The sequence below is a fragment of the Chelonoidis abingdonii genome, chromosome 26 (genome assembly GCF_003597395.2).
Source record: "Chelonoidis abingdonii isolate Lonesome George chromosome 26, CheloAbing_2.0, whole genome shotgun sequence".
NCBI classification, from domain to species: Eukaryota; Metazoa; Chordata; order Testudines; family Testudinidae; genus Chelonoidis; species Chelonoidis abingdonii.
Genome location: NC_133794.1, coordinates 9,700,978 through 9,715,364, shown reverse-complemented (window position 1 = coordinate 9,715,364; position 14,387 = coordinate 9,700,978). Strand labels below are relative to the sequence as shown.

At 48.3% G+C, this 14,387-nt stretch overlaps 1 protein-coding gene across 2 annotated transcripts in view; it reads left to right on the top strand.

Annotated features, from left to right (window-relative positions):
* The window catches only part of RNF41 (ring finger protein 41), a 28,591-nt gene that overhangs the window by 1,609 nt on the left and 12,595 nt on the right, over window positions 1–14,387 (top strand). The window contains exons 2-3 of one of the 2 annotated variants that reach the window (XM_075061106.1): window positions 2,152–2,337; window positions 5,373–5,449. The gene's annotated coding sequence lies outside the window, so the exon portion shown is untranslated. The remainder of the gene's footprint in view (window positions 1–2,151; window positions 2,338–5,372; window positions 5,450–14,387) is intronic. The other variant, XM_032785585.2, reaches the window with a different exon arrangement.

The window sequence follows — 14,387 nt, the reverse complement described above, 5'->3', positions numbered from 1 at the left end:
GGGGGAGGAGCTGGGGGTTGGTAGGATGGGATCTGGCGGGGGGTCTGGAGGATGGGGGGCTGGTTTGAGGGAGGAGCTGGGGGTTGGTAGGACAGGATCTGGCAAGGTGGGGTTTGTGCGGAGACGGGGTGGGGTCTGGTTGGGGGAGGGTTGTGTGCTCAGTTTGGGGAAGGGGCTGAAGGTTGGCAGGGAATGATCTGGGGGGCTGTGGGTGGAGGCTGGGGGAGGTGGCCAAGGACGAATGGTCTGGTGGGGGACTCTGGACAGAGTCTGAGAGGGGGCCCTTAGGGCACTGTGTGGTTATACAGGGCTCCCCCCAGGTGTGTGCTGGTGGCCACAGGGTTCTGGCTTGTTCAGGGCAGTGCTGCCAAAAGTGATTGTTTTGTAAGTTTAGTGACTAAGCAAATAACCCGATTTAAAACCCCCAGGATTTTTCCCCTCCCCTGGGCGTCTGTGCCAGGAAATGAGCTCTAATTCATCCTGATGATGCCCTCTGACTTTAATGTCTGCTGATATTTCATACCGTCTGCATCAGCCTGGCCCATGTTGGTGGAGTCTGAGCTGCTTGAGCTGCTGCTAAATTGTTGCTGAGAAAATGGGGCAAAATCACTGTGGTTTGGGGAATACAGAGGTTCCGCCTCCTTGTGTTGCATCATAAATGCTCTCCTAATAGGTTACCATGGTTACTTTTTAATTGGGCAGGGAATTTTTGGTGTTATGGTGAATTATTGAAATTTGTAGCCTCTGGGTGCTACTTTAATTCAGGCAGGATTGGGGCCCCTTTTCTCTATCCCCCCATAGGAAAGCACAGTCTAGAAAACAGTGGCATACAGAGACAAGAGGTGAGGGAACTGATCAGATATATACAGTGTCTATCCAGGAGTTATATACACACTACATTGATAAAAGGGAATATGGAGAACATTTAGCATGTTGTGGTTTTCTAAGTGCTATATGAATCCGTTGTCTTTCAGAGCTCAGTTGTTTGCGCAGGCATTTGAGGAAGGGTCAGGGGAGTGGGGACTGAAGTGGAATTGGGTTTTATATAGTTTCAGTGGTAAATGTGAAATTACTTAACCCGCTATGGAAAATGCAGTACAGTAGTGACAAATGTGCTTCATGTTGTGATAGTGAATTTTGGGTGCTAGACTTACAAAAAGTACAAGGTGTGATGGTTCCCAGTTCATTGCTGTGTAAATGTCACAGGGAGATCACTAGGGTGTCCTGTTCAGTGGTGGTTTGAAGAACTATATTTGACCAGATTGCTTAGCTTCTAAAGTGCTGCATTTACCTATAGGGGGGTATACGCCTTCTCCCAATGCTTCCCTTTCTGTTGTGTGAAATCATTCCAGGACAGAACGTTCCTGATTTGAAAATTCTTTACCTGAAATTGGGTTATGTCCCTACCGAGCATCAGTCACGCTGAAAACTTCTCGTAGGCTTTGTCTGCACTGCCACTGACAGCGCTGAAACTTTCTTCACTCGGAGTTTGAAAAAACACCCCCCCTTAGCGCTGTAAAGTGCCAGTGTAGATAGTGGTGCAGAGGTGGGGGCCATTGCCCTCGCAGAGGTGATTTTATGACACCCTGGGAGAGCCCTTCACATTGAAAACTCCCCTGTACCCAGCATGTGGCAGAACACCCGACTGAATGTCTGTTCCCTAAAACAGCTGGTAGCATCCAGACCTGAAGCAAATATCTTGCTATTGAAATGATGCAGCAGGCAGCCTTTTAGCTGCCTGGAGGACAAGACTTGGGAACAAAGCGATATTTTCCCAGATCGCTCACATGCTTCAGTTTCCTGTCCTTAGAGAGGATTTGTATCTGTTCTTGTTCAGAGAAGGAATATCACTGGTTGAAAAGGCTGAGACTGTGCAGATCCTGGTTGCATCAGCAACACAGGATGTGCAGCCTTGTTAGGCAGGTTATAAAAATGTTTCAAATGCTTTGCAGCAAGAGGCTTTTAAGAAATGCGGGTGTATCGGGTGGGGCAGGAGGGATGCACGTGGCTGGAGGCATGTTGTCAATGGAACAGGAGTTCCTGGGTAGAAAAGGTTAGGCCGTCTCCCACGTGATGCCAGGAGTGCAGGGCGGGGGTGTGCCATATTTCTGTTTACATTACTCATTTTGTTCTCCTTGTTCCTATTCATAGATCAAGCCCGTTTGTGACCTCCTGACTATTCCTGTGGGAACAGATCTTGGTCACCGGGAAGAATGACGTTTTAATCCAAGTGAGGAGGAAGGGAAAAGATGGGCCGCTGGGAGCAGCTGCTTAAAAAGAGCAATCAAAACCCACCCCTGTGTCTTTGCCATTTCAGGAGGAATTCTGCCACAGAAGGTAAATACTTCAGTTCAAATCTTCTTCCAGATCTCGAGCAGCAGAAGCGTTTAATTAAAAGAGATTCAGACACAGGAGTGTTCGGAACCAAATCAGCAGCTTCATTTGTAAAGAACAGTGTGTAGGGGTGGTGGGGAGGATAGTCCCCCTTTTCTGTACAAGCTAAGGGGCTATAACTGAATTGAGATCGCACTTGTCAAAAACACTTTGTATCTGCTCCAGTAACAAGAGATGCAGGTACAAGTTCTGATCCTGCATTGGAAATCTTATGGGCAGACCCCCTGTGGACATGATCAGCCCCTCTGATTTCACTGGAGCTCAGCATGAGGATCTGCATGTCCAGACCCTGATGCAGAACCTGGCCCTTATTTTGCGCGACTGACAGTGCCTTGTGTATTGTCACATTCAGTGTTTCTTCTGTACAATCAGTTTCTCCCGTGGAGAAATGGTTATTGTTTGGGTTAGGGTCTGCCTAGGGGTCAGGGGCCCATTGCACTGGGCACCATGCAAACACAGAACAAAGCCCTTACAAGACCTTTCCATATAATCAACCACAGGGGACAGCAAGCCCGTTATTCAATTCCAGGGCATAACTATTTCAAGGTGGCTCTGTCAGAAACTGGATTTGGGCCGGAGGATGGTAAATTATTTGAAAAATCCAAGTTGTCCTTTAAGCACTCGTTTGAATGGTTGACCTTAGGGTTCTGATTGGATTTTAAAAAAATACTCACCCACCCACCCCAAGCTGTTTCCACTTGATTTCCAGGGCAACTTTTCTTTCCTGTGATAGTCTAGAATTTGGGAATTAAAACACCCTTGTAAAATTACTCGATGCCTTTCTAAGGAGGAAGATTCAACATAACATGCAGTAAAATCATAATTATTTAAAAACATCTTAACAGTGGAGCTCATGTTGGAATCTGGAAAGGCCTCCCAGCTGGTGGGAGTGATGACTGGAGGCCATTATTTAAAAAAATAAAAAATGTAAAGGTTAGTTGGACTGTGTAGTGCATGTGAGCGTTCTCAATAAATCAGTCAGCTTGGGGCACAGTCAACTTCCACCAGCTTGCCTAGGCTTCTCCACAGCAGAAAACAATAAATATTTCTCACTGAATAGAGCCCTTAGCAATTTTATGCTGTAAAGACAGATTTGTTCACCAGTACGTAGATGAAATATTTCACTTACATCCCAATGCTTAGGGTCTAGTCTAAGAGGCAAAAACTGTTGGGTTTCCTTTTTTGGTGATATGTTTTCTGTATGGTGGCCTAGCCAGTGTCACTCCCCTCAGGTGCAGCCCTGATATTCCTGAGTGAATCTGCAGTGGCCACTGAAATGTTTATCTGATCATAAGTCTGAAAAACTTCACTGAACTGCAGTCTGGACCTTTGCATCTTCCCAGTGAGAAATGGCCTGTGTTTTCTGTGTCTCTGGAATGGTTTGGTTTTGCTGTTGCATAGGCACAGTTGAGACTTTCTCCATTATTTCTGGCAGTATGACAGTTCCTGCAATTGACCAGGTGAAAAAGCAAAATAAAATTTGGTGTAAGTATTGTTGTTCTGGAACACTGTGTCTAGCACCTGCTAGAAACTACGCCATTAATATTTCCTTTGTAGGTAGGGTGTCAACTGAACTATCGTCAAGGAGACCGTATTTTTGAAAAGCTGTTTTGTCCAATGTTGAATAAGAAGCAATGAGCCATTTGATTTTTTTTGTAACTCCACTTTTTTTTGTGTGTTTAAATTCCACTTTGCCAGCTCTAATTTGGTATCTACTAATAATTTTGCTGTCTTGGAGTGATAAAGGGGGAAGAATCTTGAACATGTTTAACTTTATTTGAAAAATACCATGCTATTACGTAAGCGTTTCGAATGTGACTCTTTAAAAAGTGCACAGTGTCTCTCTCGCACATTGTGACAGCAGAAGGGCTCTGCAGTAATGTAAGGGGCATTTTGAACATTGCTAGCAGTGCTGGGGAAATGGAGTCTTCTGATTCTCTAATGGTATGAGACCTGATTTCCCGCTGAAGTTCATGTCAAAACATTCATTGACTTAATTCCTGGCTCTGATTACTACCAGTTATCCTTTCCCTGTTGTTATCCACAGCGCATTATGTGTCAGCACTTTGTGGCAGGAGCTGTTCTTTACTGTATGGTTGTATAGACCCAGCACAAAGGGGCCTTGATTCTGATCACGGCCTTTGTGCATGACTGTCCATAGGAATGGATGCCTGGGGCTTTCACAGATCTACTAAGCAGGGTTCCTGCCTCAGTGATCCTGCAGTCTGACATCTCCCTATGCTCTTTGCCTCTGCTGGTAGATGTGCCGTGGGCTCCATTCTGTGCCCTGCTGCATTTCTCCGCCAGCCACAGGAATTACTGGTTGTTAAATAAGCACTTCCTAGCCTGGAAAGCTGTACGTGCAAGGGAGGCTTGGTGGGGGGCTTGGGCAATGTATAATGGGACCTAGTGACCCAGAAGTTAAAGGCCCCAATTCAGTTTCAGCACTGATCTTTATTGGACAAGGCTGTTACCTCTTGCAGTTGATCAGTGCCCCCGCGTGAAATGAGTTTGTCTCTTGGGACAGCTCTCTGTAGACAGCTGTGCGCCTCACAGACACACCTGCTGCTAATTGGCCCATAACTGGATGTGGCATCAGAGAGGCCAAAGAGTTAAATGGGGCACGGAGACTGAACTCTTCTCCAGGCTCTGGAGGTGGGGCTCTGGGACATGCCAGAAGCACATTCCTGGCCACTGGCCCTGCTGTGCCTGTCCTGCTCAGCATGGAAAGCCCAAGTCCAGGGGACTTTCAATCAATCACCAGCACTGAATCTGTGTTTTAACAAAAGCCGCTTCATAAGCCATCGAGGCTGGAGTCCAGGTTCATGTCAGAAACGTTCATTCATTTGGGTGTGATGAAGGCTGGGTTCAGAGCATGGCGTTTTGGAAAATAATTAAGTGATGCTTTTTCTCAGGGAGTAACCAGTAATGTGCTCGGGCTGCAGAAATACACAGATCACAATCACTGTCATTCACAGGAGGCAGCACGTCTGGTCTGTGTGTTCAAACATCCTGATTAAGCATATTTTCCAACTCGAGCAGAAATGCTTTATGGGTAAGTACCTTTGGGTGCCTTAAATCTTTTATATACCATCCTGAATAGTCACATACGTGATCTTTACCTCTGGTTTTTCTCATGATACCGACCACCTTCTGAAAGCGCTCTGAGATCTAAGGATGAAAAGCCCTAGATAAGAGAAACCACTGGTATTTGCAAATGCATTTTTGCATTTAACAATGGTATTGATACATACTTCATTGTGTACTGTGGCTCTTTGGTTTCAATCGATCTAAAAAGTGGGTACAATGGAAGCGGTTTTTTAAATAATGGAGGGTATCCGCTTTCAAGAATGAGTTTGTATAAGAGCCTCATTCAATTGTGTGTTCATTTCAGTGAGACTCCCTCTCTAAAGAAGTCAGAGAATGTTTCCCCTAGCAGGTGGGCGGGGCACTCTTCTGCCTAAGTGTCCGTTCTGTAGCAGCCCTCCAGGGCAAGGGAAGTCCAGGGGACAAAGTGTGCAGCACGCGTGAAGGACACGGGCCTAAGTGTCTCATCAGGAAGACACGTGAAGCAAGCGGAGTCCTCAGATTGTTTGAAGGAGGCTTGCCAGGCTGAGGGAGCAGTCGACACTCCTCTAAGTTAGATTTTCTGGGAAGCTGCATGGCTTGTGCTTTCATGTCTCTGCTTCATGGTCTGAAGGGATAACTTGGCTTTGCATAGCTCAGGGTGGATGGTGAGCCAGGTTGCTTCCCACCTCCTGGAGGAGGCTTGTTAAAGTGTTTTTGCTTTAACTTTTAAGTAACTTATTTTGGTGGTGAACTCTATTGTGTAAAGTCCCGGGCACCCCTGTTCTTTAGGACCCCGTCCAACTCCCGTTAAAGCCATTGCTAAGGCCTTTAGGGTGCAAGCTCTTCTGGGCAGGGGCTATCCTCGTGTATTCTTGTACAGTGCTGCAAACATTGATATGTGGTGCTAGCATGCCTCATGATTTAGGTCCCTAAAATGCTGTGTAATCACTCAGGATATGTCTTCACTGAAGAGTTACCCTGGGCTCTTACTGGGCCATTGCCCTTAACCCCCTTCCATCCACACATGAAAACCTTCCCTCCGAGTTTAGTGCTGCCTTCGACCCCGGCTAGCTGGCTGGCTGTGGGTGCAGGCTATAGCCTGGATTCTGCTTGCGCTCCGGCTGGTAACCTGCCTGCTTTTCAGTCTGAATCCCTTGAGTGCTAATAGTCCTCCAGCGCCTTCCCACAATTCCCCACACACACCCAGAAGGACAGACAAGTTTTTTCACAGTTCCCTGGGAAAGGATCAGAGTGGCTCAAGTTACTGCGCTACAGAGACCCAGTGAGGACGCAGTATTCTCCTGTGGCTTTGTGATGTGGCTGCTCACGGCTGGGCTAGGCTAAAGTGGGTGCTGATCACCTGGGGTAACTCTCTGCAGTGCAGACCCGTCATCTGATCTTCACGTCACGCGCTAAAATCTCTGCAGATTACTGCTGGTGGTCGTTAGTTTAGGAAGTCTGTCTGATGGGGTAAACCAACTTAGAACGAGGATTGGTGCTTCAGAATACAGGGTTTCCTCATACATGTGGGAGGGGCTGCACTGATTAACAGAAACCTGATCAAATGGTTTTCTAGTGTGATGTAAACGAACAAATTCAGAGATGGGATTAATTCTTCACCAGTGTTTCAAAGTAAGTATGTTAGGGCAACAACTGCTGGTGATGGTGGTGGCTCGCTAGGGATTAGTGAGAAGAGTAAAGAAAACTGTAGATTCTTATTAAATAATTTAAACTACAGTTCCCATAATCCTCCTGTAACTGATGTCAAATAAGATCGATCTGGTGGGTTATGATTTGAATGCCTTCCCAAACGATTATTGCCACGATCCATGTTACCTGTCACACGTATGTGGCGCACATGTTGGCGTGAATGCATCAGTGCCTAAATATCACAGGGTTGGGCTCTATAGATAATTGCAGGTTAAACACGTGTATAAAACTAGAAATGCTATTACTGAGTTAAACCTTTTCATTCCCGAATTTTCCCTCTGAGTGGAGCGCACATTGTTTGAAATTGCTAGCAGACTTCCTGGATGCCGACGAGTGCAATCAAAGGCATTTTGTACTAGTGCTGCGTGGGTGAGTTCTTTGATAACCATTCAGCTCAGTGCACATTTGAGTTTCTGTTCAAGTTCTTGCTCTGAAAAGACAACTGATGCCTCTGACTTGAAGCTTATGGTTGAACAGCTCTGTTCCTAGTCACGCTCGCGTTCGAGCAGTCAATGGTACAGTTGTCTTGGGCCACGGGAAGGTTGATAGGTGAAGAGCCATGTGCTGTTGCAGTCTTTTTCTCTCTAAATCACTGTGGCAAGTTAGTGGAAAAATCTTACTTTAAAAAAAAAAAAAAAGACTCTTGCAAAATGACAAGGATATAATTTCTTAAACCCTCTGAATTTCAGTCAAAAACGTGTCCCTCTCCCGTCTGTTACTGGCATGGAAATAAGCGTCCTTACTAGCTCTGCCGGCCAGGTGCCATTATTCACTGTTGGCTGCTTTCAGGCCCAAACTTTAGTTTTGTTCGGCCACTCCAGGTCATAAGAAGCAAGGAAATAAAGTACCCAAATTATCCTTGGTTGTGGCACAAATTTCATCCCAGGTTTTACACAGACAAGGTGGGTGAGGTGAGCCAGACCTGCAGAAGAACTCTGTGTAAGCTCAAAAGCTCGTGTCTCGTGCCAACAGAAGTTGGTCCAATCAAAGATACTACCTCACCCACCTTGTCTCTCTAAGATCCTGGGACTAACATAAGAGTGGCCATACTGGGTCAGACCAAAGGTCCATCTAGCCCAGTGTCCTGTCTTCCAACAGTGGCCAATGCCAGGTGCCCCAGAGGGAATGAACAGAACAGGGACTCATCACGTGACCCATTCCCTGTTGCCCATTCCCAGCTTCTGGCAAACAGGCCAGGGACCCCATCCCTGCCCATCCTGGCTAATAGCCATTGATGGACCTATTCTCCATGAACTTCTCTAGGGATGGGGACTGAAAGAACAGGGCTATAACAATCCTGCATATCCCAGGTTTTGTCAAAGTTGTGTTCCTGTCTCTGATCTTTCTTTACCTCTTGGAGTGGAGTTAACTAGGCTTTGTTGACAGGCAATTAGGTTTAGTCTTCACTGCTAAAAAACCCCCAACAGGTGGGTTTTTAGCCTTGGGATAATATGCGGGAGCTTTTCTGAGGTAAAAACAGTGTGAAGAGAAGGCACTTCAGTTTCACCCTAGGTTAGCTAGGTGAGGTCAGCGCCAGGCAGGGACATAGTGCGTCATTCATCTCAGTAAAACTAAAGTGCCTTCTCTTCACTGGGTTTTCCCCCTTAGTGCAGCTCTCAAACATTAGTTACCCATTGGTAAAACATTCACTTTTTCAGCAGTGAAGTCAAGGCCTCAACCTCCATCTCTAAGTAATTGAGTCTGTCAATGCTTCGTCCCCCACATCCACCCTGGCCAAGTGTAGATCAGACAAAACTCATCAACGAAACCGTCTTAGTACGAGCTTTGGCCTCTTAAAAACAGAACTCTGCATTCCCAGGTCCGACCGTCAAACCCATGCTCTCCATGTGGTTGAAGCCACATTAAGCACCTACAGCCGCTAAGGGTAACGCTACCCTGGAAAGAGTAACAGGTTGACCTGGAAAATCTGGCACATGAATAAAGGCTCTAGCTACCAATAAAACAGGCCCCATCAGTTGGCAGAAGCTGGCATGGGAGGAGACTTAATAAAATCCCCCAAATAATCTAAATGAGCCTCACTCAGAGCAGGGGCGGCTTCAGGCACCAGCGCACCAAGCACGTGCCTGGGGCGGGAAGCCGCGGGGGATGCCCAGTGGGTCGCGGTGTGGGCGGCTGTCAGGCTGCCGTTGGTGGCATGCCTGCGGGAGGTCCGCTGGTCCCGTGGTTTCAGCAGCAATTCGGCGGCATGTACGCTGAAGGCGCAGGACCGGCAGACCTCCCACAGGCGCACCGCTGAATTCGCATTACCAGCGGACCTCCCACAGGTGCGCCGCTGAATTCGCGTTACCAGCAGACCTCCCACAGGCGCGCCGTGCTTGGGCTGGCAAAATACACAGAGCCGCCCCTGCTCAGGAGGAAGTTGTAGGTGGGAGCGCATGCACACCTTGTAACCACATAGAAAACTCAGGCTTTCATTTGTTAGTCCTTCCATAATATGCTGTTGTCCAGCTGCCACGTGGGGCCAGAGTAACCGTCTCATCTCTGCAGGGCAGTTGCCGTGGGAGACGTGAGGCCAAAACTCAGTCTTGCTTTGATCATTTACCCCTTGATGTTCATGCCTCTCACATGGGCTCCAAGGTGCATTTGGTGTAATAAATTCTCTCTCCCCTTCGTTGCGGAAGGGTTTCAGATTTTCATCTGAGCAGTGAGGTGGCAAGTGCCTGTGGTTTCCAGCTCAAGGGAGACTTTAGATCCCACTGCCTAATTGATATGCTGTCAGAGTGTGTCCTTCCGCCACCTCGCCGTGCTGGGTATCGAAACGACCTCAGCTTGCATTCGGTTTCTGTGCCACACACCGTTCTGTCCCCTGCATTGCACTGTTCTATCAAGGTTGCTGGCCAGCTAGGTCATGCAGACGGTGTTCTAGCTGGCTCGATGTTCTGCTGCACGTCACTCCAGTTAATCGTCCGCTTCAGAATGGGGCGCGTTGCTGTCGGTGAGCAGCAGCATCTGCTTTGTGCTGGAGAGGCGCACTGGGAGAGCGAAAGGTCATTGTTGGAGCCGTGGGGTCGTCATCTCTCTTGGCTGCACCGATTCCACTTGGATCTGGGATGAGGGGAAGCTAGGTGGCAGAGAGGAAGCTGCAGTGGATGCGACTTTGTGCCCGAAGCAGCAAGGTCATGTGAAGGTTGGAATAGAAGACAGCGGGGCCAGATGAGCAGAAATGTTGCACGTCAGAAACCCATGGCAGGCTGGAGTGCTTGGGCTCTGCCCGTGGCTAAGCAGTTCATTTCTTCTCTCATGCTTGGTCTGGGCTGCATATTTTACCAGCGTAACTATGACAATCGGGAATTGTTTTGGTTTTACTGACATTGCTTTGCCAGTGGAACTCGCAGCATAGGTGTCGTTCTGCTGATGCGAGATAGTTCCTCAAGCTCGGCTGCACTGGCCTCCAAAGCACTGTTCTGCTGGCCTGACTGTGCACTAGGGGTTCTGCTGGCCTGGATCCACACCCACAGAGTTAAAGCTGCAAAACTTAAGTGTACACAAGGCCTTCGATTCATTCACTATCTGTCTCTCCCATCTTCTGCTAAACAATCTGCTTATCAGTCCAGGGCCGTGTCTGTGTGGCTTGGGCCGGCCCCTCCCCAAACTGGCTCTCCCCCTAGTAGATAAGGAGAAGACTGCAGCAGAGGCTCATGGGGGGAGTGTTTCTAGCTTTGCAATGCTTGTAAACGACCCTCTCTAAACACCGGCTGGGTGATTCCTTCAGAATTCATCTGTCTTGGTCCTGTACTAGCTTAAGCAGCCGTGACAGATACTCACAGCTGCCCCAGTGCATCTCCTCCACATGTCGAATGCCTGTTACTTTCCTTTGCCTCTTAGGGACAGAACTCTGGGCTCCCCTTTTCTGACCATTCCCACTCTGACCACTAGGCTGAAGCAACAGGAAACACAGGCAGAAGCGAAAGTCCAGTACTGCCACAACCTTGCTTTTGCCTTTCATTGGAAGCCCTCAGAGTGCTTTGAACACTTAGGACTTCCCCCAGAGATGTTCCTGTATCGTACATACTTTAAAGATGGTAAAACCGAGGCGCAGGGGTGATGCCCAAGATCACAAGGTGAGTCAGTGGCAGGGCTGGGAACAGAGGCCTGGCGTTCTGGTCCCTGTCCTGTGCTTTAACTACAAGAGACACTCCCTCTTGTGGCCTTCTTGTTTTCCCTTTGGTTTCAATTTACTTTTCTGGCCCCCAGGGTTTATGAAATTGGGAAGATTATAAAAAATACTTTGCTTACAGAACAGGTTTCCTCCAAACTCGCCCAGCTGCAGTGCGGTTGGCAGACTTCGTATGGGCCATAATGAAAACAGGGTGTGTGTTTTCTGAGAAGCTAGGCAAAGCTGGAAATCCAAGACTTCCAGCGCAGGCCGTAATTAAGTTTGATTTAAGAGATGGGTCCAACAAGTTCTGGCTCCCATTATTGACTCGTCTCTTGCATCTGATACTGACTCAGTACATCCACCAGCTGCATGTATCTGCTGTCAGAGGGGGCGGGTGGAATAACTTACTCACCAGATTTGACTTGACAGGTCCCCAAGTCAAAGTGTCGGCTAGTGTGTGGCCTTGTGCCCTGTTAGCGAAGTTCTATTGTCCTCGGCCTGCTGGAGCCGCTACGCGAGGGGTTTAACTCCGGGCTCACTGGGTCTTGGCTTTCCTCACGCTGCTCTGCATGTCACATTTGGGAAGATTATTTCCCACACAACGAGGATGCTGAGCTCCAACTCAGGAGGCTTCTAAACAAGGAGCTGCCATGACTCTGCATTTAGTCCAAAGCGTGTCTGTAGCCTGGAAGTGTTAGTGAGCTAAATTGCTTCCCTTCCAGCCTTTTGGCCTGGGCTGCTCATAGCAGCCCAGGACTTGAGTTAGGCTTGTTTGTGTTGTCTGTTTCATCCCATCCATCGTCTCTCCCCTCTGGCTGTAAAACATCCCGTCGAAGGCCTTCGTCGGGGCACCAGGTGTCTAGAGTCTCTCCTTTCTGCCTGAGGTTCTGTACTCGAGCGTCACAGCTGGGATTTCCAAAGCAGCTAAAGGGGGATTAGACTGGGGATTTTCAGAGGCGGGGGCAGGGGGGTGTCTCAGGGAATGGACCTGAATGGTTCTTTTCTACCTCTCTGATCTTCGCTTGGACTTGATATTGCTTTGACTGTTGGTAGATTTACTCTGCAGTTCCTGGATGTTGTGTGCTGCTGCTATCCCTGCTGTGCCAGGATCTATCAAATTAAGACTGATTATAAAAACTCAGAGTGGTAACGTGTAGAAACTGATGCTCAATACTTACAGCCACTCCAGAGGAAGGCTCTCGTACAGCAGCTGCAGGGTATTTTAGTGTAGAGTTTGACATTCAGTGCCTGGGGTCGGGGTCTGGTTCTGATACTCAGTCAGCCAACTAATGGACAACTCTGAATGTTCCCTGTTGCCATGTCGCTCAAGCCATCAGTTATATACTCCAACCATACAGAACAGCCAGTTAGTTTGGACCGCAGACATCTGCAGAGTGCATGGATTTATTTTTTTTAGCCAGAATGATTTTGCGCCAATCAGACTCGCAATACACTTTGCTGCTCAGTCATGCTGCTTTCTGTTCTTCCCAATGCCGTTCCTTGTCTGCGTGTTGTCCATATTGAATGTAATCAGGGCAAGTAACGGCCTTTAAAGCCCCATGTTGGCCCCACACAGATGACAAGTAAAGGATTGGAAGTGCACTCTGAAGCGCTGAGCCAGAGAAATGACGCGTCAATCCTGGCAAACATTTCTCCTGTGAGCGTTCAGTGTGAACCTTCAGTGGTGCATGGATCTAGTGTGGAAAGCTTGCCCGGTGTTCCTTGATGGGCAGCAGCACAAGGCTGCTGTGAAACCTAGAACTGGTGTTACGAAAGTGAGGAAAATGAACTGGATGGGACAGAATACGTATGGAGATCTTTATCCTCTGGCCTTCAAATGACTAGGGCGTCTGCATTGGTAGAGATGAGCGTGCCCTCCCAGCGGACATTGAGGGGACACACAGGAAATCTGTCTGTAGATAGTGCCAAAGCAGTTTTGTCGCGGCAGAAGGCCTACTTCACTGGGAACCTCTGGGATCCAGAAGGGGAGACACGTTCACGTGGCTTTGCCACAGCGTATGCCTTGTCCAAGGTTCATTTCCACACTGTACCTCCATGCATCATGGCAAGTGTTTGTTGGTGAAAACCCTTAAAAAAAAAAAAAATGTTGAGCTCCCTCCTGTTAATGGAACCCACTCTCGCAGTACTTGACTTGTCCTGGGCGGTGGGGTGGAGCGCTCTCTTGCTTGGAAAACGCACCATGGTTACACCAAGATCTTTGTACTCTTGGTGTTACTGCAGACGTAAACATGGGCAGCTTTGCTTTCCAGGGCATTGTTTGGCCTTTGGGGGAGCTGCAACCTCCTTTGCTATCCCAGACACTGTCTGGGGCTGACCTAGCATTCCTGGGCCATCGCTAGTGGCCGAGTGGACTGATGCCAGGCAACTGGATTGTGACGGGTTAGTTCAGGAACTGGGACAAAACTCCAATGCATTTTTGGGGTACTTGCACCAATAGGATGATGGCTTTCAAATGCTTGACGGGGTAGGTGGCGACTGGCTGGCTTATCTTTTGATGTCATAATCACTCCCCCTTACTGGTTGGCTTGTGGAGCAGAGAGAGGAGCAGCTCCAATCACAGGCCATGTGCTGACTTCTTAGTTCAAGGGTTAGGAGTCTTGTGTCTCCTCCATAGCAACTTTTGGTCTAGGAAGAGCCTCTGTAAGAAATGGGGGAGACCTTTTAGACCATCACTGCCAGCTGCTCTGATAACCCCACTCACATCTCCAGTGTATCTTCCTGCGGGATCTGTCGGTGAGGGCCCATGAAAGGACCTTTGTCCCAGTGCAGGGGCGTGTAGAAGGTTGCGGGTACTTCATGAGGTTCACAGGTACTCCTGGCCCTTTACCTAGGTGTACTGTGATAACAACTGGAGACCCAAAAGAGGTCAGGGCCCCCACCTCCCTGGGCACTATGCGGACGCCCCAGGCATTGACACATAAATAGAGCGTGTTCCCCTGAGGGGTGGATGGTGTCACATGACTCAGACCAGTCCCACTTCTGAAACATTTTGATGTTGGTTGCGATCATGCTGTGTAATCTCCACAGCCTTCCTCTAATGTTCCCGCACACCCAGCGTGGGTAGGAAAGTCCA